Genomic DNA, 21,135 nt, shown 5'->3' with positions numbered 1-21,135 from the left:
TCATGCACAATAACACTCACAAAAAGAAACTTACTAATAACGCACATTACCTGCAATCGGCAATAAAGGAAATTATTCCGCACACGGGGTATATTTCTCCCGCCTTTTCCTGTAGTCATTCGTGAAACTCTCACTCGGTGGTGACACCGTACTCTAGTACACACTAGCGAGAGAGTTGGAGACTTATTCCAATGGGGGATAGAGCAGCCAATAGCAGAAACAAAACAAACTATCTAAAACACTATCAAAACAGTAATTGTAAAGGTTGATTAATGACGCACCAAAGCATAACAGAGATATATAGACAGGTATTCGATAGCGAAGTATCAGGAACCCTGTTCATTCCCTTTTGATGTAAGCAGAGGACTGTGAAGCTTGTTGACAAAACTGTTTGCAACTTGGTAGGACATCCTTGGCGCTGAAACACCAGAACCTTCGGGACGCCCCTAAGAACTGTACTCCGACGAAGTCACGCCGCCAAAACTCTGCTACACAGATCCAAGTGGCATTTCAAGGCGCAGCCTAAAGACTAGTTGCTAATTGTTCGAAAAACATCGGTTATTGTTACATATTTGCAGTTCTAAAAACGTTGAGCGGCAATATTTGAATCTATTTGTGAAATACTTGAAAATGCGTTCCGATAATTTAAATTCTGTAAGACATTATTGGAAAATTTATGTTAATACATATACACATTAAAATTAGTTTTGCATCATCTCGTTTCCGAGATTTCCGGAATCTGTACAGAAAACTGGAATAGAGATCAACATAAAAATCATTTCCACCCTTTTTATTGCTCATGAAACCCACACATTTCATGCTGTACCACCATAGAGCGAGACCTTCAGAGGTTGTGGTCCAGATTGCTGTACACACCAGTACCTCTAATACCCAGTAGCACGTCCTCTTGCAATGATGCCTGTATTCGTCGTGGTATACTACCCACTAGTTCATCAAGGCACTGTTGGTTCAGATTGTCCCATTCCTCAACGGCGATTCGGCGTAGATCTCTGAGTGGTTTCTGGGTCACGTCGTCCATAAATAGCCCTTTTCAATCTATCCCAAGCATGTTCGATAGGGTTCATATCTGGAGAACATGCAGACCACTCTAGCCCAGCTCTTTCGTTATCCTGAAGGAAGTTGTAGACAAGCTGTGCACGATGGGGGCGGAACTGTCAATGAAGACGAATGCTTCGCCAGTATACTGCCGATATGGTTGCACTATCGGCCGGAGGATGGCATTCACGTATCGTACAGCCGATACGGCGCCTTCCTTGACCACTAGTGGCGTACGTCGACCCCACATACTGCCACCCCAAAACATCAGGGAACCTCCTTCTTGCTGTACTAGCTGGACAGTGTGTCTAAGGCGTTCAGCCAGACCGGGTTGCCTCCAAACACGTCTCCGACGTTTATCTGGTTGAAGGCATATGCGACACTCATCGGTGAAGAGACCGTGATGACAGTCTTCAGCGGTCCATTCGGCATGTTGTTGGGTCAATCTGTACCATGTTGCATGATGTCGTAGTTGCAAAGATGGACCTCGCCATGGACGTCAGGGGTGAAGTTGCGCTTCATGCAGCCTATTGCGCACAGTTTGAGTCGTAACACGACATCCTGTGGCTGCACGAAAAGCATTATGCTGTCAGGGTTCCTACGAGCCATAATCCGTATTAGCCCTTGGGCGGCATGAGCGAGGCATGTCATCGATCCTGTCCCTCTGTCTCCTCCATCGCTTTGGTTCACTCCAAGACGCCTGGACACTTCCTTGTTGAGAGGCCTTCCTGGCACAAAGTAACAGTGAACGCGATCGAACCGTTGTATTGACCGTCTAGGTATGGTTGAACTGCAGACAACACGAGCCGTGTACCTCCTTCCTGGGTGAATGGCTGGTAATGATTGGCCGTCGGACCCCCTCCGTCTAATAGCCGCTACTCATGCATGGTTGTTTACATCTTTGGGCGGGTTTTGTGACATCTCTGAACAGTCAAAGGGACTGTGTCTGTGATACAATATCCACAGTCAACGTCTATATTCCAGGGTTCTGGGAACCGGGGTGACGCAAAACATTTTTGATGTGTGTAGTTAGATTTATTACCCTCATTTACCTTTGTATCTGTGTCGCATAGCAACTACCTGCACCAAAGTGCAAACGGTGACAGTACATGCTGTGACCCTTCTTTCTAAATAAACCTGTTTCATTCACACAGCGTACTTGTTGATGACAACAGTGATTTACTCGTCGCCTTCAAACTCGCATTCGGTACTGCTCGATTCCGATTCGGGTTGCTTTATACGACTGTGTTGGTTGTACGTTGAAAATGAGGCACAGCATTACGGGTAGTTTTTTTGACAAAGGGTCGGCCAATTTGCAACTGATGTGTGAGTTCACTGAATAACTGAACACAACGGAAGAACTGGACAACGACGCTATGCTAAGTTTTCCTACAGCGACGGCAACCAGGTAGCAGAATTTTCCCTTCCTCTGACAATTGAAGAATTACACAGTATTTCGTGTTGCTAGGTTTTATGTTTGCATATAATTGCATTTTTTTACTGTTGCACGATGTTATCTTCACTGAAAGAAAGTTAACTTCAGTAATTAAAGGAGTTAATCACAATTAGCCCAACCAGCTAGCAGCGCAGTCTAAAGGGCTGCTTTCCGAGCGGGAAGACATGCCAGTCCGAGGCACCAATCCGCCCGGAGGATTAGTGTCGAGGTCCGGTGTGCCGGCCAGCCTGTGGATGGTTTGTAAGGTAATTTTCAATTTGCCTCGGCGAATGCGGGCTGGTTCCCCTAATTCCGCCTCAGGTTCACTATGTCGGCGATTGCTTTGCAAACACTGCCTCCACACCATAATGACTCTACCACGCAAAACATTTCGGGTTACACTCGTCTGGTACGAGACGTTCGCTGCGGAGTCCACTTGGGGTCGAGCCGCACTACAACTGTGGGTTCAACCACGCTGTTACTACGGTCGCAGAGTCGAATCCTGCCTCGGGCACGGATGTGTGTGATGTCCTTAGGCTAGTTAGATATAAGTAGTTCTAAGTCTAGGGGACTGATGATCTCAGATGTTAAGTCCCGTAGTGCTAAGAGCCATTTGAGCATTTGAACCCTGGGTTCGGTGTGGGGCGGCGGTGGGGTGGGCGGACTGCTGTGGCCAGTTGTGGCGTTGTGGACTACTGAGGGCTACGGCGGGACGAAGCCTCTTCGTCGTTTCTAGGTCCCCAGTTCAATACACAATACACAAATCTCAATTACAATTTTACTTCATCACTATCCACTGAAAACTCACACTGAGGTGATGAAAGTCATGTAATATCTCCTAATATCGTGTCGGACCTCCTTTTGCCTGGCGTAGTGCACCACCTCACCGTGTCATTGACTCAACATGTCGTTGGAAGTCCCCTGCAGAAATGCCGGTGCAGCATTTTGTGATGGAACTGACCTCTCGATTATGTCTCATAAATGTTCTGTTCGATTCATGTAGAGCGATCTGGGTGGTCAAATCATTCGCTCGAATTGTTCAGAATGTTCTTCAAATCAATCGTGAACAACTGTGGCTCGGTGACATGACACATTGACATACATAAAATTTCCCTAGTTGTTCGCGAACATGAAGTGTATGAGTGGCTGCAAATGTTCTCTAATTGCCGACATAAACATTTCCAAACAATTATGTGTCCAGTCTGACCGGAGGATCCAGTCCATTACATTAAACGCAGCTCACACCATTATGGAGCCACCAGCAGCTTACACTGAGTCTTTTCGACTACTTGGGTCCATGGCTTCGTGGTGCCTAGCGTGTACGCCAGACTCGAACCCTACTGTCAGGGGTACAAAGTAGACTAGCCTCAAAGTGGTGTTTCCCGGGCAACGTAACTAAGTTACGGCTACATAGTCTACAGATATAGGCTGCTGATCTCTGGTGGTTGCAAATTACCTTAGGATATCCCAGCTGTTAGAGGATACATAGCAATGAAGGAAAACAGTTCTGCCAAGAACTACCTGACAAAGGACTTGGGGAATACCCTCCGGCTCTTACAGCTAAACATAGAGGGAACAAGCAGAGCAAAAAGTGAGTATCTCACTCAAATATTGATTGACAACAAGGTGGACGTTTTTCTACTACAGGAAACCCACTGCTCAGACGAAACCCAACTTCATTCCAGGTGTAAGCTCCCTGGCTACACGCTAGCTGCTGCGACATACCATGCAAGTTACGGATCTGCAACATATATCAAGAATGATGTTGAAGAGGCAACAGATGTCCAAACAAAAACGGAAAATAACATCCATACCATCAGGCTGAAAGTCGCCAACACAGAGATTGTGAACTTCTATAAGCCCCCAGCACAACAATAGGTAAATGAAACTGCTCAAAATATTCCACATCCAGGAATAGTAATTGGAGACTTCAACAGCCATAACACACAATGAGGCTACAGAACCACGAATGAAGATGGTGAGAAAGTATCAGAATGGGCTGAAATGGAACGCCTTTTCTTACTATTTGACGGGAAGGACAAAGGAACATTCCGCTCAGCTACATGGGCTCAGGACTACACTCTCGATCTCTGCTTCGTTACCACTAACAACAAAGGATTACCCTTGCAGAACAGCAGGAAGGTGCTCAGTGATTTCCCTAGAAGCCAACACCGACCTGTACTGGTGAAAATTGGACTCGAAATCCCAGTTGTAAAGTCTATACCAAAGCCACGATGGCACTTCCATAAAGCCAAATGGGAAAAATTCTCTAAAGAGGTTTATCATATTATTCAATTTATTCCACCTAAAGTTAGGCACTACGACCGCTTTGTTAGACTAATTCATTCCATTGCCAGATAACATATTCCAAGAGGCTACAGAGAGAACTACATTCCTGGATGGAGCCCTAGATGTCAAGAATTGTATGACGAATTTAAAACGACTCGAGACACCAAGGTAGCAGGTGAATTGATTTCGGCCCTAGATTCTACTAGGCAAAAGAAATGGATGGAACTAACTGAAAACATGTCTTTCCAACACTCGAGTAAGAAAGCTTGGAATTTATTAAGAAAGCTTGGCAGTGCCACAAAAGTTAATATCTTATCAGACAAAATAAAGCCTAACAAAATAGCAGCCAGGATTGTTAATATAACAAGAACACCAAGCAACAACAACAAACAACAAACAGAAAGCCAAAGAAATAAAACATGAGCTAAAGTCTAAAAAGTCTCAAGCACAGCCTTCCGAATTTGCACAGAAAATCTCTGCAGCCGAAGTTGTTTCAGCCCTAGATACTCTGAAATCAAGTAAAGCGGCTGGATGTGATGGTAAGTACCCGGAGTTCCTTAAACATGCTGGCCAAGGTGCAGTGCAGTGGCTAACTGCACTGTTTAATGAAATTCTCGCAACAGGAAGATTGCCAAATCTTTTTAAGAAAACTAAAATAATTGCCATCCTGAAACCGTCAAAATCTGGTAACAATGGTTCAAATGGCTCTGAGCACTATGGGACTTAACATCTATGGTCATCAGTCCCATAGAACTTAGAACTACTTATACCTAACTAACATAAGGACAGCACACAACACCCAGTCATCACGAGGCAGAGAAAATCCCTGACCCCGCCGGCAATCGAACCCGGGAACCCGGGCGCGGGAAGCGAGAACGCTACCGCAAGACCACGAGCTGCGAACTCTGGTAACAATCCTGAAGACTATAGATCCATTGCACTTCTAAGTGTCTGCTATAAACTGCTGGAGAGCGTACCCTATAATAGAATTGGACCAACTATCCTGAAACACATTCCTGTAGAACAGGCTGGCTTCAGACGAGACCGCAGTTGTAGCGATCAAGTGCTAGCGTTGGCAACATACATAGAGAAGGGCTTCGAAGACCTGAATAAAACAATGGCCGTGTTTATTGATCTAACATCAGCTTATGATACAGTGTGGCGGAAAGGCATGCTTTTTAAGTTCTTAAGAATAATTCCATGTAACAGAATTGCACAACTACTCAATAACATGCTATCCAACAGGAAATTCCAAGTTCACCTAAAAGGTCAAGTAAGCAAGGTATGCAATTTAAATGACGGACTACCACAAGGATCAGTATTGGCCCCCCTACTTATCAATTTATATGTCGCTGACTTGCCAGAGACGAAAGCAAGAACATTTATCTATGCTGATGACATAGCCTTTGTGACGCAGGATAACGATTTTACAACTTCAGAAATGACTCTCACTCAGGATCTGCGAATTCTAGATGAATTTTTTAATGGATGGCAACTCAAAGTAAACAGAAATAAAACTGAATCCTCCACCTTCCATCTGAGTAATAGGCACGCTCGCTATAAACAGCAAATTTCCTTTAGAAATCAGTTGCTGTTATGTAACCCATTCCCAAAATATCTCGGCGTGACCTTGGATCGTTGGCTAACATATAGAAAACACCTAACTGAAACAGCTTTAAAAATGAGAACCAGATACAATATACAGGGTGATTCAAAAAGAATACCACAACTTTAAAAATGTGTATTTAATGAAAGAAACATAATATAACCTTCTGTTATACATCATTACAAAGAGTATTTAAAAAGGTTTTTTTTCACTCAAAAACAAGTTCAGAGATGTTCAATATGGTCCCCTCCAGACACTCGAGCAATATCAACCCGATACTCCAACTCGTTCCACACTCTCTGTAGCATATCAGACGTAACAGTTTGGATAGCTGCTGTTATTTCTCGTTTCAAATCATCAATGGTGGCTGGGAGAGGTGGCCGAAACACCATATCCTTAACATACCCCCATAAGAAAAAATCGCAGGGGGTAAGATCAGGGCTTCTTGGAGGCCAGTGATGAAGTGCTCTGTCACGGGCTGCCTGGCAGCCGATCCATCGTCTCGGGTAGTTGACGTTCAGGTAGTTACGGACAGATAAGTGCCAATGTGGTGGCGCTCCATCCTGCTGAAATATGAATTGTTGTGCTTCTTGTTCGAGCTGAGGGAACAGCCAATTCTCTAACATCTCCAGATACCGTAGTCCAGTTACAGTAGCACCTTCGAAGAAAAAGGGACCAAAAACTTTATTGGCTGAAATGGCACAGAAAACGTTCACCTTAGGCGAGTCACGTTCATATTGTTTCCCGCGGATTCTCAGTGCCCCATATACAGACATTGTGACGGTTGACTTTCCCGTTAGTGTGGAAAGTTGCTTCATCACTAAACACAATCTTTGAAAAGAAAGATTCATCTGCTTCCATTTGAGCAAGGATAAAATCACAGAAATCGATTCTTTTAATCTTATAAGCTGCAGACGGTGCTTGAACCAATTTCAGACGATAAAGTTTCATAACTAACCTTTTTCGTAGGACTCTCCATACGGTTGATTGTGGAATTTGCAGCTCTCTGCTAGCTCTGCGAGTCGATTTTCCTGGGCTGCGAACAAATGCTTGCTGGATGCGTGCTACATTTTCATCACTCATTCTCGGCCGTCCAGAACGTTTCTCTTTGCACAAACACCCATTCTCTGTAAACTGTTTATACCAACGTTTAATACACCGCCTATCAGGTGGTTTAACACCATACTTCATTCGAAATCCACGCTGAACAACTGTCGTCGAATCACTTCTGCCGTACTCAATAACACAAAAAGCTTTCTGTTGAGCGGTCGCCATCTTAGCATCAACTGACGCTGACACCTAGTCAACAGCGCCTCAAGCGAACAAATGTACAACTAAATGAAACTTTATAGCTCCCTTAATTCGCCGACAGATAGTGCTTAGCTCTGCCTTTTGTCGTTGCAGAGTTTTAAATTCCTAAAGTTGTGGTATTCTTTTTGAATCACCCTGTATTACACAAACTCTCCGGAACAAGCTGGGGAGCTAAGGCATCAGTACTCAAAACAACTGCCCTCTCACTTGTATACTCTGTTGGGGAATATTGTAGGCCAGTATGGCTGAACAGCGTCCATACAGCCATGGTAGACACGCAGCTGAATGTAGCCATGAGAAGAGTATCCGGGACAATAAAATCCACACCCACAGAATGGCTACCTGTTCTGTCTAATATTGCACCACCGAACTTACGACGTCAAGCAGCGTTGAGAAGGGAATGGGAGAAATGCTCCAAGAATCCCGAGTTACCGCTACACCAGGACTGTGATGCCACTCAAAGGCAACGTCTTCAGTCCAGGAAACCCTCCTGGAGACTTGGAAAAAGGCTTACTTCTGAAGGATTCCAACTAGAAACAGCATGGCAGGAAGAATGGTTTGCAGCCAATCCAGATTCTGCAGGTCTCATTGCTGATCCTACACGAGTCCCTCCTGGATTCCACTTACCTAGGAGGTCGTGGACCACCCTAAATCGCATACGCACCAAGCACGGAAGATGCCAGGACTTGAAGCATAAGTGGGGAATCGCTGAAAGTGCCGAGTGTGACTGCGGACACCAACGACAAACAATACACCACATAGTCACAGAGTGTCCCCTACGGAAATATGCTGGAACTCTGACCAGCATACATGAGGTCTCTGAGGAAGCAATCTCCCGGCTGGATACTTTAGATATTAACCTATAGATTTTATTACAACTTGATGCTCTGTTTGTCAATATTACTGTTTATAAAAACCACATATTCTCTTTTACATATAACTCATCGCAGTGTTTTTATCCATATGTATTTTATCGATCTAATCTAAGATTTTTATTACCATAAATGAATGTAATCTACAGGGTGATTCAAAATGAATACCACAACTTTAGGAATTTAAAACTCTGCAACGACAAAAGGCAGAGCTAAGCACTATCTGTCGGCGAATTTAGGGAGCTATAAAATTTCATTTAGTTGTATATTTGTTCGCTTGAAGCGCTGTTGACTAGGCGTCAGCGTCATTTGATGCTAAGATGGCGACCGCTCAACAGAAAGCATTTGTGTTATTGAGTACGGCAGAAGTGAATCGACGACAGTTGTTCAGCGTGCATTTCGAACAAAGTATGGTGTAAAACCTCCTGATAGGTGGTGTATTAAACGTTGGTATAAACAGTTTACAGAGAATGGGTGTTTGTGCAAAGGGAAAAGTTCTGGACGGCCGAGATCGAGTGATGAAAATGTAGCACACATCCAGAAAGCATTTGTTCGCAGCCCAGGAAAATCGACTCGCAGAGCTAGCAGAGAGCTGCAAATTCCACAATCAACTGTATGGAGAGTCCTACGAAAAAGGTTAGTTAGGCGATGGATCGGCCGCCAGGCAGCCCGTGACAGAGCACTTCATCACTGGCCTCCAAGAAGCCCTGATCTTACCCCCTGCGATTTTTTCTTATGGGGGTATGTTAAGGATATGGTGTTTCGGCCACCTCTCCCAGCCACCATTGATGATTTGAAACGAGAAATAACAGCAGCTATCCAAACTGTTACGCCTGATATGCTACAGAGAGTGTGGAACGAGTTGGAGTATCGGGTTGATATTGCTCGAGTGTCTGGAGGGGGCCATATTGAACATCTCTGAACCTGTTTTTGAGTGAAAAAAAACCTTTTTAAATACTCTTTGTAATGATGTATAACAGAAGGTTATATTATGTTTCTTTCATTAAATACACATTTTTAAAGTTGTGGTATTCTTTTTGAATCACCCTGTATTTTATTTGTAGTATATGCATATTGTGTTACCAGTAACATCATTGCTGTTCAATTCAAGCAATGTATCCTTGATGCCAAACGAAATAATAAAAGCTGGTACCAACTGAACTCGAGGCTCATCTGCCCAGGTATCGGTTTTCCAGTTCTCTATGGTCCAACCGATACGGTCACGAGCCCAGCATAGGCGCTGCAGGCGATGTCGTCCTGCTATCAAAAGCACTCGCATCAGTCGTCTGCTGCCATAGCCCATCCGCCAAATTTCGCTGCACTGCCCTGAGGGATACGTTTGTCGTACGTCCCAGTTTTATTTTTGCTGTTTTTCATTCAGCGTTGCTTGTCCACAGGCAGCGCTGTTCTCGGTCATTAAGTGGAGGCTGTAGACGGTGCGTGGTCCGTGGTCAGAGGAAATGCCTGAAATCTGCTGTAGCGATGAAAGGGGTACAAAACTTGTCGTAAAAGTCAGTAAATCACTCAACGAACAGTTCAAAATGCTTCAAATGACACTTAGCACTATGGGACTTAACATTTGTGGTCATCAGTCCCCTATAACTTAGAACTACTTAAACCTAACTAGCCTAAGGACATCACACACATTCATGCCCGAGGCAGGATTCGAACCTGCGACCGTAGCAGTCGCGCGGTTCCGGACTGAGCGCCTAGAACCGCGAGACCACCGCGGCCGGCGGCAGTTTCAATAGTTAAATCACCAACTGATGCGTAACTTCATTGTATCACTACGGAAATTGTTATATCGTGTCTCGTCATTAAGAGATCTCAAAAAGCCGGGACAGCCAAGAAGAAACAAGAAGAAGACTAAAAGAAGAGGCATTGGTATATTTGGCGCCCAACGTGGGGCCTGGAAAGGATATACTAACAACTTCAGGCCCAAGGAACGAGCTAAGACTCACTGGAGCCAATGTTAGATACTCGCAGGTATGAGTAGGACAGACATAGTATAAAATAACAGTTCTACGACAGTTGGGGGTAAATATTTTGAGTTGATTTTATTGATTACGCTGTCTATAAAGGTGGTTGTTGTCGTCTTCAGTCCTGAGACTGGTTTGATGCAGCTCTCCATCCTGTGCAAGCCTCTTCATTCTGCAACCTACGTCCCCCTGAATCTGCTTAATGTATTCATCTCTTGCTCTCGTTATACGATTTTTACCCTCCACGCTGCCCTCCAATGCTACATTTGTGATCCCTTGATACCTCAGAACATTCCCTACCAACCGGTCCCTTCTTCTTGTCAAGATGTGCCACAAACTCTTCTCCCCTATTCTATTCAATACCTCCTCATTAGTTACGTTATCTACCCATCTAATCTTCAGCATTCTTCTGTAGATCCTCATTTCGAAAGCTTCTATTCTCTTCCTGCCCAAACTATTTATCGTCCATGTTTCACTTCCATAGATGGCTACACTCCATACAAATACTTTCAGAAACGACTTCCTGACACTTAAATCTATACTTGATGTTAACAAATTCCTCTTGTCAGAAACGCATTCCTTGTCATTGCCAGTCTACATTTTATATTCTCTCTACTTCGACCATCATTATTTTGCTCCCCAAATAGCAAAACTCCTATACTACTTTAAGTGTCTCATTTCCTAATCTAATTCCCTCAGCATCACTCGAATTAATTCGACTACATTACATTATCCTCGTTTTGTTTTTGTTGATGTTCATCTTATATCCTCCTTTCAAGACACTGTCCATTCCGTTCAACTACTCTTCCATTCCTTTGCTGTCTCTGACAGAATTACAATGTCATCGGTGAACCTCAAAGTTTTTATTTCTTCTCCATGCATTTTAATACCTACTCCGAATTTTTCTTTTGTTTCCTTTACTGCTTGCTCAATATACAGATTGAATAACATCGGGGATAGGCTACAACCCTGTCTCACTCCCTTCGCATCCACTCCTTCCCTTTCAAGCCCCTCTACTCTTATAACTGCCATCTGGTTCCTGTACAAATTGTAAATAGACTTTCCCTCCCTGTATTTTACCCCTGCCACCTTTAGAATTTGAAAGAGAGTATTCCAGTCAACATTGTCAAAAGCTTTCTCTAAGTCTACAAATGCTAGAAAAGTAGGTTTGCCTTTCCTTAATCTTTCTCCTAAGATAAGGCGTAGGGTCAGTATTACCTCACGTGTTCCAACATTTTTACGGAATCCAAACTGATCTTCCCCGAGGTCGACTTCTACCAGTTTTTACATTCGTCAGTAAAGAATTCGCGTTAGTATTTTGCAGCTGTGACTTATTAAACTGATAGCTCGGTAATTTTCACATCTGTCAACACCTGCTTTCTTTGGGATTGGAATTATTATATTCTTCTTGATGTCTGAGGTTATTTCACCTGTCTCATACATCTTGCTCACCAGATGGTAGAGTTTTGTCAGGACTGGCTCTCCCAAGGCCGTCAGTAGTTCCAATGGAATGTTGTCTACTCCGGGGGCCTTGTTTCGACGCAGGTCTTTCAGTGCTCTGTCAAACTCTTCACACAGTATCGTATCTCCCATTTCATCTTCATCTACATCCTCTTCCATTTCCATAATATTGTCTTCAAGTACATCGCTCTTGTATAGACGCTCTATATACTCCTTCCACCTTTCTGCTTTCCCTTCTTTGCGTAGAACTAGGTTTCCATCTGAGCTCTTGATATTCATACAAGTGGTTCTCTTTTCTCCAAAGGTCTCTTTAAGATCCTGTAGGCAGTATCTATCTTACCCCTAGTGAGATAAGCCTCTACATCCCTACATTTGTCCTCTGGCTATCCCTGCTTAGCAATTTTGCACTTCCTGTCGATCTCATTTTTGAGACGTTTGTATTCCTTTTTGCCTGCTTCATTTACTGCATTTTTATATTTTCTCCTTTCATCAATTAAATTCAATATTTCTTCTGTTACCCAAGGATTTCTACCAGCCCTCTTGTTTTTACCTACTTGATCGTCTGCTGCCTTCACTACTTCATCCCTCAGAGCAACCCATTCTTCTTCTACTGTATTTCTTTCCCCCATTCCTGTCAATTGTTGCCTTATGCTCTCCCTGAAACTCTCTACAACCTCTGGTTCTTTCAGTTTATCCTGGTCCCATCTCCTTAAACTCCCACCTTTTTGCAGTTTCTTCAGTTTTAATCTACAGTTAATAACCAATAGATTGTGGTCAGAGTCCAAATCTGTCCCTGGAAATTATTACTATTTAAAACCTGGTTCCTGAATCTCTGTCTTACCATTATATAATCTATCTGATATCTTTTAGTACCTCCAGGGTTCTTCCATGTATACAACCTTCTTTCATGATTCTACACTCCTGGAAATGGAAAAAAGAACACATTGACACCGGTGTGTCAGACCCACCATACTTGCTCCGGACACTGCGAGAGGGCTGTACAAGCAATGATCACACGCACGGCACAGCGGACACACCAGGAACCGCGGTGTTGGCCGTCGAATGGCGCTAGCTGCGCAGCATTTGTGCACCGCCGCCGTCAGTGTCAGCCAGTTTGCCGTGGCATACGGAGCTCCATCGCAGTCTTTAACACTGGTAGCATGCCGCGACAGCGTGGACGTGAGCCGTACGTGCAGTTGACGGACTTTGAGCGAGGGCGTATAGTGGGCATGCGGGAGGCCGGGTGGACGTACCGCCGAATTGCTCAACACGTGGGGCGTGAGGTCTCCACAGTACATCGATGTTGTCGCCAGTGGTCAGCGAAAGGTGCACGTGCCCGTCGACCTGGGACCGGACCGCAGCGACGCACGGATGCACGCCAAGACCGTAGGATCCTACGCAGTGCCGTAGGGGACCGCACCACCACTTCCCAGCAATTTAGGGACACTGTTGCTCCTGGGGTATCGGCGAGGACCATTCGCAACCGTCTTCATGAAGCTGGGCTACGGTCCCGCACACCTTTAGGCCGTCTTCCGCTCACGCCCCAACATCGTGCAGCCCGCCTCCAGTGGTGTCGCGACAGGAGTGAATGCAGGGGCGAATGGAGACGTGTCGTCTTCAGCGATGAGAGTCGCTTCTGCCTTGGTTCCAATGATGGTCGTATGCGTGTTTGGCGCCGTGCAGGTGAGCGCCACAATCAGGACTGCATACGACCGAGGCACACAGGGCCAACACCCGGCATCATGGTGTGGGGAGCGATCTCCTACACTGGCCGTACACCACTGGTGATCGTCGAGGGGACACTGAATAGTGCACGGTACATCCAAACCGTCATCGAACCCATCGTTCTACCATTCCTAGACCGGCAAGGAACTCGCTGTTCCAACAGGACAATGCACGTCCGCATGTATCCCGTGCCACCCAACGTGCTCTAGAAGGTGTAAATCAACTACCCTGGCCAGCAAGATCCCCGGATCTGTCCCCCATTGAGCAAGTTTGGGACTGGATGAAGCGTCGTCTCACGCGGTCTGCACGTCCAGCACGAACGCTGGTCCAACTGAGGCGCCAGGTGGAAATGGCATGGCAAGCCGTTCCACAGGACTACATCCAGCATCTCTACGATCGTCTCCATGGGAGAATAGCAGCCTGCATTGCTGCGAAAGGTGGATATACACTGTACTAGTGCCGACATTGTGCATGCTCTGTTGCCTGTGTCTATGTGCCTGTGGTTCTGTCAGTGTAATCATGTGATGTATCTGACCCCAGGAATGTGTCAATAAAGTTTCCCCTTCCTGGGACAATGAATTCACGGTGTTCTTATTTCAATTTCCAGGAGTGTATAAAGGTATTAAAAGGGAATTACACTGGAACAAGGATGGAGCGAGGTAATGCAAGCGAGAGTTTGGTTGTGACGAGTGAGGGGAGTGAAAGTGGATATATTATTCATGAGGAGGTAACTCGAGGACCAATTATAGACCAGTAATTGCATGATCTGTGTGAGGAGAATCTTGATGGAGTCCCAAATGTAATAAATGTAGGACAGCAATTACATAATTTAAGTGATAGCAATATCATTGGTGCGGAGGTGACAGTAGAAGCAGATCCGAGTACGAGTAGAAATAGTAATATATGGGAGTCAATAAATATCAACGTTACACAGGAAAATGTGAATCTTACATGAAATGTTACAGAGCTTAAAGATTGTATTATTAAATTCATGATGAGTATGCAACGTCAGTTAACTGAGAATATGCGACGTTCAAGTGATAAGTTTGATACTAAATTTGATTCCGAAATTGAAAAATTCGACAACCAAATTGGTTTACTCAATAAAAAATTTGACAAGTTCGAGTTAGTTGAAAATCAAATCGCTTCACTTAAAGGTGATAATAGACAGTTAAAGGAGAAATTCGATAAGCTAAAAGTAGACTGGGAAGAACGATTTAATACTAAATTTAGAGGACTAGGAATAAAAGTTTCCATGGATATGATTAACCTACATACCCAATTTATGGGTAAAATTAATGAGATGGAGAATAAATGTGAAACTTGGTTTGTACTTACGGTGATTTGCGCTTGATTTCTCACTGACATCGGGAAATGCCTTCTGATAGCTCACCGTCGATGTTTTTCTGCTTTAGACACTGATAGTTGTGGTCTCATTTTTAGTTGTTCTGCAGGACTACATTTCTTATGTTTTTCACAGCACCCTTTTTCGCACATCACTGGTTGCTGTTTGTTTTCGTACTTCTAAGCATGTTTTGTGGTGTCTGTTTTGAAGTGTTGCCTTGACCTAAAATCTTTTTTATTAGATTATTGTAGGTGTGTAATTCTATTTAATAATGTTGCTGCTTATTTATATGCTGTGTAAGAGTAGGGATGGATAGAGATGGAGTTCCTTTCTCTCTCCCTTTTTGGGTTTGGGGGGGGGGGGGGGGGGAGAGAAACAATGCTCAGAGGACACACTACTATACACTGATGTCCACTTATCATGATTTCTCCCTCCCCCACAAAAAACAAAAAAAAAAGAAACTCCATCACTATTTCTTCCCTACTCTTACACAGTATATAAATACACAGCACCATAATAAAACAGAATTACACACATACAATAACTGAACAAAAAGAATTGTCGGTCATAGACAAAGTACTGGCAAGGCTATGTTGGCATCACTACAAAACACAAACCGCAATACATACTTAGAAGTATAAGACTAAACAGAAAACAATGATGTGCGAAAAAGTGTTCTGGAAAAAGCACAAGAAATGCATGCTGGTGCAGAATAACTAAAAGTTAGACCACAACTATTAGCGTCTAAAGCAGAAAAACATCAACGGTGTGCTAGCAGACGGCATTTCCCGATGTAAGCGAGAAATCAAGCGAAAATCACCGTAAGTACAAACCAACATATTGTTAATGAACAGTTTCCGATCTTAAAGGAAATCATAATGTAAATAACTAAATTACAGACCACTGACGATGCTCTACCTCAATAAAACAAAACGAATCTGTTGAAAAAAAGAAAAACACGCGTTTCTGTAGTAGCTACGACATAACAAATATACTATAAAAAATTTTGTTAAGGTACAACGCCTACAGTACAGGCATGGTATAAACGAGGAATTGGCGAAACTGAAAGTCAAGTCGGCCCATCATAATGCAAATGTATTGCTTAGGAAGGTATCCCAAAAACCTACGTCACAATTTCCCGCAATCGCATTTCGATTTCAAGCGCTTTTCCTTTTCGTAGCTTTCAATAACTTTCTCCAACCATAGCGGTTCTGAGCACGGGAATCCAAACACTTGTCAAGGGTTTCCTTAGAGTCTTCTCCATTTACGAACCGTAGTATGTTGACAGTGAAAATATGTGAACCATGTTTATGGCTTACTTTGTCTTAATTTTCATACCATTCTCTTGACATCCAGCACTCAGATCTTCTACACAATTGTTCATCGTCCTTTGATTTTCATCCAAAAACATCATACCACAAACGAATTACATTCATTATGTGCTTTTCCATACATGTATTTACAATGTCCCACGAATATGTAGTGTTAACCTAAAATCCGACGAAAATATAGCAAATGCATATTTTCTGAGCATTTTGGTATACACTGAGATGGCAAAGTCGTGGATAGCGATATGCACGTATAGAGACGGCAATAGTATCGCATACACAAGGAATAGAAGGGCACTGCATTGGCGAAGCCATCATTTGTACTGAGGTGATTCATGTGAAAAGGTTTACGCGCCATGGGAATTCAGACACTGGACGCTGGAAGGTAGCTGGAGCCAGACGCATCGGACATTCTGTTTCTGAAATCATTAGTTAATTAAATATTCAGAGATCCACAGTGTCAAGAGTGTGCCGAGAATACCAGTACACCGATGCGTCTTCTTTTAGTTTTCTTCTTGTTTGTCCCAGCTCTTTCAAATCCCTTAACGATTGTTAACGAACTGTTTTCGATCTTAAGGCACATCACAATGTAAATAACTTAATTACAAGTCACTGATGATATTTTACCCTTTAAGACAATTCCTGGAAAAGAAACGAATACGGGGTTGGCACGCATCACCTCTTCATAGATTTCAGAGCAGCTTATGATAGCATAAATAGAGCAGTTACATCAAGTTCTACATGAACTGGGAATCTCGAGGAAGTTGGTAAGGCTGGTGAGAATGACAATGAGCGAAACGCAAGGTAGTGTAAGAATAGGAGGAAAGATGTCCAATACATTGAGTATTAAAATCGGAGTGCGACAAAGGAATGCATTGGCATGTCTTCTCTTTAATGTAGCCCTGGAGAAGGTGATGAGAAACGCAAACCTTCTGAATAGGGGAACGATCTTCTATAAATCAGTGCAGATACTGGCCTACGCGGATGACGTAGAATACAATAGCAAGAACCCAAAGAGCAATGGAAGAGACATTTACAGCTCTCGAACAGGCTAATAGGAACATGGGGTTAATTATTAATGAACAAAATATGTGGCACCCGGAAAAGCACACAGAGAAAATATGCCAAATGCAATAACAATGGGCAGTTATACGTTTGAGAGAGTGGAACATTTCAAGTACCTGGGCTCGACAGTTACGCTTCTAAATGATACCTCCTATGAAATTAAGCAGAGAATAATACTAACCAATAGAGCGTATTTTGCCCTAACAAGACTTCTGTCCTCAAGGCTCCTGACTCGTACCACTAAATCAACGATGTATAAATCACTCATACGACCAGTGCTTACATATGCCCCTGAAGCCTGGACATTAGCAACCGAAGATATTGAAACACTGGGTGCATTTGAAAGGAAGGTACATAGACGAATTTGAAAGGAAGGCACTTAGACGAATTATCGGCCCAATTTGTGAAAGAAGAAGATGGAGGAGGAGATACAACCATGAGTTGTATAGCATATACAAAGATCAACCCATCAGGAGGATAGTGAAATCATCCAGACTGAGGTGGGCGGGACATGTGGCTCGCATGAATGATACAGAAGTAACAAATAGAATATACAAGAAAAGCCAAGAGGTCAGAGGGGACGTGGTCGACCAAGAGCCAGATGGGAAGATGGAGTAATCATAGATCTGGGGGATATAGAAACTGGAGAGTATGTGCAAAGGACCGAGAGAAATGGAAGCAAATTGTAGAAGAGGCCAAGGCTTATCATGTGCTGTAGAGCCAAGAAAGAAGAAGAAGAAGATGATGACGATGATAACTTTTAACATTACAGCGCGTCAACAATCGTGAATAATTTAATGATTATAAAAAATCTGCCTCGATTGCAAATAGAAACCGGATGAAGAAGATGATGCTGTAGCGGGACTTCGAATTTCGCCGCGCTACACTCGTTCCCTCAGACATAAATTATACCGTCGCAGCGGTATGAGCGCTCGACGGCAGAGATAATACTAAAATTCTAACTCTTTTTTTATATCCGTTTGGTTTTTGTCTCTCGTGAGAGGAAGCTTAATGCAGACGTTATCTGATGAAGACGAAAAAAAACTTATTAATATGTAGACATATTGTGGAAGTTGTTATGACATTTGGAGGAGGGAAGCAACGTAAAATAAATTGCATTTAATATCAAAACGGTTTTGTGTACATTAGAAATTCCTGGACAATGAAACTTATTGCAAGATTTCGGAGCAGACTTTTCACGCAGAAATGAAGTAGGAGATTTTTGAAGACCTGGACGCCGCACGAAAAAGAAGACATGTTAACATGGTAAAGGATGAACTATTATCTACGGCATTTCCCACTGTCAGTTACATTTTGTTATTCTCTGTGCTTTTTCAATAATTTTTGTAGTGGAAATTGGTTTAACTTTTGCTCAAAAACGCCACAAGGACCACCCTAACAATAGCCTTTCCCAATCACGAAATCCGATAGCTTTTCTGTAATACGGAGTCCGATTTGCATTTCATTCTTTCCCTTTTTCACAGTCATTTAACATTTTAAAACCCCCTTTTTATTCACCATTTCTTCCCACCTTTTCAACCTTTTCTTTTCTTCTCCTTTTCTTTTTTATTAACCACTACAATGCTTTACCTCGATAAAGCGAAACGCGTCTTACCAAAAAAAAAAAAAAGAAAAACACGCATTTTAGTACTTGCAACGACAAGACAAAAATACTCTCTAGAGCCGTAAAGCAACTACGGACAATATGGCCATACAAATGAAGAATTTTTGATACTTTTTTATAAATCCATCTATCGTCTTCACCCACTGTAATAGTTACAGTCTTGAGCCAAAGTTCCTTGTCAGTTTCTCCGTTAACTAACTACGGCTAATATTTTAGAAATGGGGAGACCTCTAGTTTCTCAAATTGACGGAACATCTGGTCCATTTGTTAGTTTTGAACACTCTGTGCTTTGATAATCACTGTTGCGGAAACTACATGAAAATGAATGACCACGGCTTCCGTGTTTGTTCTCAACAGATTGAGCATTTTAACGTTACGAATACGTTTCCGAGTGGTTTATTTTAGGCAGTTTTTATGTTTTCAGATAGTTTCACAGTGGGTTTCCCATTATAAGCTAACGGAAATGAGGAGTTAACATCTTGAGCGCATGGCACCTAATTGAAACTCCATTATTTCGAAGCCTGTAGGATGCGATGATTGAAGTTTCATCTACATTAGAGCTTCCTTTCAGTTTACAACAAAAACATTCCTGCAGATTAATAATAGTGAACGTGACGGCTACTGGACTCGTTTGATGTTGCCGGAACTCTTCAGATAGAGATCGCAAAGAGCGTGCCCCGGGGGAAGTTTACGTGGAGCTTGTCATCATGTTTCGGACTTCGGGAATAGTCCAGTCATCAGCAACAAGGACATGCAGGGACCACACTGACAGATACCACTGACAGTTCGCTGCAGTGCAGTGACACGGGAACAAGCTTGGGTGAGCTGGACTGATGACAGCATTATGGCAAGAATGGCAGAAACAGGTATTGCCAACAAGGACTGCACCGCGGAAAGATTGTAGGACTGGCTTTGACAAATAAACGGTTGATAACAGCTCAGCGTCACCACGAACATATTACTGGAAGCTGGGTTGAGGTTTCGGGTTGCCACGCATGGCGAATCGCTGACAACACACCATTCGCAACAGAGATCTGTATGGAGTAGAACCCGCAACGGCACTCAGTGACATTCTGTGTTGTTCGGCGATGAGTCTCCGCTTGTGTTTGGTGGTGGTGGTGGTGGTGGTGGTTAGTGTTTAACGTCCCGTCGACAACGAGGTCATTAGAGACGGAGCGCAAGCTCGGGTTAGGGAAGGATTGGGAAGGAAATCGGCCGTGTCCTTTCAAAGGAACCATCCCGGCATTTTCCTGAAACGATTTAGGGAAATCACGGAAAACCTAAATCAGGATGGCCGGAGACGGGATTGAACCGTCGTCCTCCCGAATGCGAGTCCAGTGTGCTAACCACTGCGCCACCTCGCTCGGTTTGTGTTTGGAGTCGACCTTAGAAGGGGATCACTAACACTAGTCCTCGCCGATTTCGTCCAGATTTACGAGGGCCGTTCAGAAAGTAACCTCCGGTTGATTTAAAAAAATACACCAAGTTAAATAAAAATATTTTAATATATCCATATTACAACTACATCTTTGCACTATTTTTCTACATAGTCTCCATAGCGATTGAGGCACTTATCATATCTCTTCACAAGCTTTGAAATTCCTTCTGCATAATAATCACCCGCTTGTGCCTGGAGCCAGCCTGTGACCGCATCTTAGAGCTCTTCGTCGTCATCAAACCGCTGTGACCCGAGCCATATCTTCAAATGCATGAAGAGGTGATAATCACTTGGCGCCAGGTCTGGGCTGTAAGGTGGATGGTTGATAACGTCCCACTTGAAGGACTCAAGAAGGGCCGTTGTTCTGCGAGCAGAGTGAGGATGGGCGTTATCGTGCAAAAAAACGATACCGGAAGTCAGCATACCACGGCGTTTGTTCTGTATAGCCCGTCGTAACTTTTTTATTGTTTCACAGTACACGTCTTGATTAATGGTCGTACCACGTTCCATGAATTCAACCAACAACACCCCTTTGGCATCCCAAAACACCGTTGCCATCAGTTTTCTGGCAGAAAAATCTTGCGAGGCTTTTCTTGGTTTG

The sequence above is a fragment of the Schistocerca cancellata genome, chromosome 6, assembly GCF_023864275.1.
Source record: "Schistocerca cancellata isolate TAMUIC-IGC-003103 chromosome 6, iqSchCanc2.1, whole genome shotgun sequence".
Lineage (NCBI taxonomy): Eukaryota > Metazoa > Arthropoda > Insecta > Orthoptera > Acrididae > Schistocerca > Schistocerca cancellata.
The sequence above is the reverse complement of the archived record's forward strand: the minus strand, read 5'-3'. Positions refer to the sequence as shown.